The following is a 2,500-nucleotide window of genomic DNA, read 5'->3' as shown; positions in this document are numbered from 1 at the left end:
ATACTTTCTAATATGCCTTGGAGACTTTGTATGTGTACGCAACTATAACTATTTGATACTTACTTATATTGACAAATGTGCAGTTGTTTTTGTTGTTGCTGCCGATATCGGACCGATTAACTGAAATTAATCACAACATCCTTAACAATAATGTGATAATGGAAAAATATGACAAGCATAATCACCTTTTAAAATGGAATACAAGAATTGATTATTAATATTAACTAATTGCATATTTTAAAATTGACACAAATATTTCTAAAAGTCTTGTATTACTTTCTTAGAATATTGAAGAATAAGAAATTAAGTCAGAATATTATAAGAATAAACTTGTAATTTTATATGTTATGCAATATTACGAGGAAAAGTCACTATTTCATGTGAAAAAAACACGATATTTTTTTATATTACAAGACATGAACTTTTATTTTTTTCCAAGAATAAAAGTGCCACTTTCCAAGGAAAAAGTCATTATTATTTTTTGTGAATAAAATAATATTATTCGAGTTAAGAGCAATATTGGAATTTTTTAATATTACAAGAAAATAATGTTATTTTGTCCAAGAATAAACATGCAATTTTATCAGGAAAAATTATTATTATTTGTGAATAAAATCATACTATTTGAGTTACAAATAACATTAGATTTTTTTTTATTTCAAGAAAATAATGTCATTTTTACCAAGAATAAACACGCAATATTATTAGGAAAAAATACTATTTTTTGTGAATAAAATAATATTATTTGACTAAAAAGTGACATTAAATTTATTTTACATTAAAAAAAAAATATGTTATTTTTCCCAGGAATAAAAATTCAATATATTTATGAAAAAGTCATAACTTTTTGCGAATGAAATCGAAGTATTATGAGTAAAAAGTGATATTACAAGAAAATTCGGATTTTCTAACTTTTAACGTGCAACATTACTAGGAATAAGTCATAATTTTATGTGTATAAAATCATATTATTTGAGTTAAAAATGATATTAGATTTTTTTTTAAATTACAAGAAAATTATATTTTTCGAAAAATAAAAGTGCAATATTCCTTGGAAAAAGTCCTAACTTTATGTGAATAAAATCATAATATTATGAGTAAAAGGTGATATTACGAGAACATTCAGATTTCAGAATTAACATGCAATATTACTAGGAAAAGGTTATTTTATGTGAATAAAAGTAAAATTAGAATTGTTTATATTACAAGAAACTAATGGGTTTTTTTTGGGTTTTTTTAAATACATGTGCAATATTACTTCAAAAAGTCATAACTTAATGGGGATAAAATCATAATATTATGAATAAAAGGTGATATCAAAAAATTCAGATTTTCCGAGAAAAAACATGCAGCTTTACCAAGAAAAAGTAATTATTTTATGTAAATAAAATATTATTATACAAGTTAAAAGTTATATGACAATATTTTAATCTAGCAAGAAAAAAAATATTTTTGAGATCTATTTTCCCAACAATAAACTATTAAAAGTCATAATTTTACGCAAACAAAATCAGAATATTATGAGTAAAAGGTGACATTACCAGAATAAACGTGCAATACGACTAGAAAAAATTCCTAACTTAATGAGAATAAAATTATATTATTTGAGTTAAAAGCCATATTATAATTTTTCAATATTACACGGAAAGAATGTTATTTTTTCCAAGTATAAACATGCAATATTATTAGGAAACATTATTATTATTTTTGAATAAAATCATGTTATTTGAGTTAAAAATTACATTAGATATTTTTCATTACAAGATAATAATGTCATTTTTTCCAAGAATAAACATGCAATATTATTAGGAAAAATATTTTTTTTTGTGAATGAAATCTGATTATTTGAGTTAAAAGTGACATTAGATTTTTTTTTATATTAGAACAAAATAAAATTATTTTTTCCCAAGAATAAAAGTGCAACATTTTTCGGAAAAAGTCACGACTTTTTGTACAGTAAATCATAATATTATTAGTAAAAGGTGATATTACGAGAATAAACGTGCAATACGACTAGAAAAAACTCCTAACTTAATGTGAATCAAATCATATTATTTGAGTTAAAAGTCATATTATAATTTTTCAATATTACACGGAAAGAATGTTAATTTTTCCAAGTATAAACATGTGTGTAACGGTGTAACTGAATAATTGTGTTATAATTGTCTATCAAAGATGCACATCAATGAAGGAGATAAATAAAAATGAAAAGAAAAAAGAAAAGAAAAAATAATGCTGTTTAATACACTGTATTTACATTATTCACATGTGAATAATGCTGTGTAATAGACTGTATTTACGTTATTCACATGTGAATAATGCTGTGTAATAGACTGTATTTACGTTATTCACATGTGAATAATGCTGTTTAATAGACTGTATTTACATTATTCACATGTGAATAATGCTGCATAATTGACTGTATTTACATTATTCACATGTGAATAATGCTGTATAATAGACTGTATTTATGTTATTCACATGTGAATAATGCTGTTTA

The 2,500-nt window shown here is 22.8% G+C and overlaps 1 protein-coding gene across 6 annotated transcripts in view; it reads right to left on the bottom strand.

Moving 5' to 3' along the window:
- cacna1ab (calcium channel, voltage-dependent, P/Q type, alpha 1A subunit, b) overlaps nt 1–2,500 on the bottom strand; it is a 302,834-nt gene that overhangs the window by 71,332 nt on the left and 229,002 nt on the right. The window lies entirely within an intron of this gene.

This window comes from Entelurus aequoreus, linkage group LG18 (genome assembly GCF_033978785.1).
Source record: "Entelurus aequoreus isolate RoL-2023_Sb linkage group LG18, RoL_Eaeq_v1.1, whole genome shotgun sequence".
Classification (NCBI taxonomy): Eukaryota; Metazoa; Chordata; class Actinopteri; order Syngnathiformes; family Syngnathidae; genus Entelurus; species Entelurus aequoreus.
This window is presented reverse-complemented; position numbering and strand designations above follow the sequence as displayed.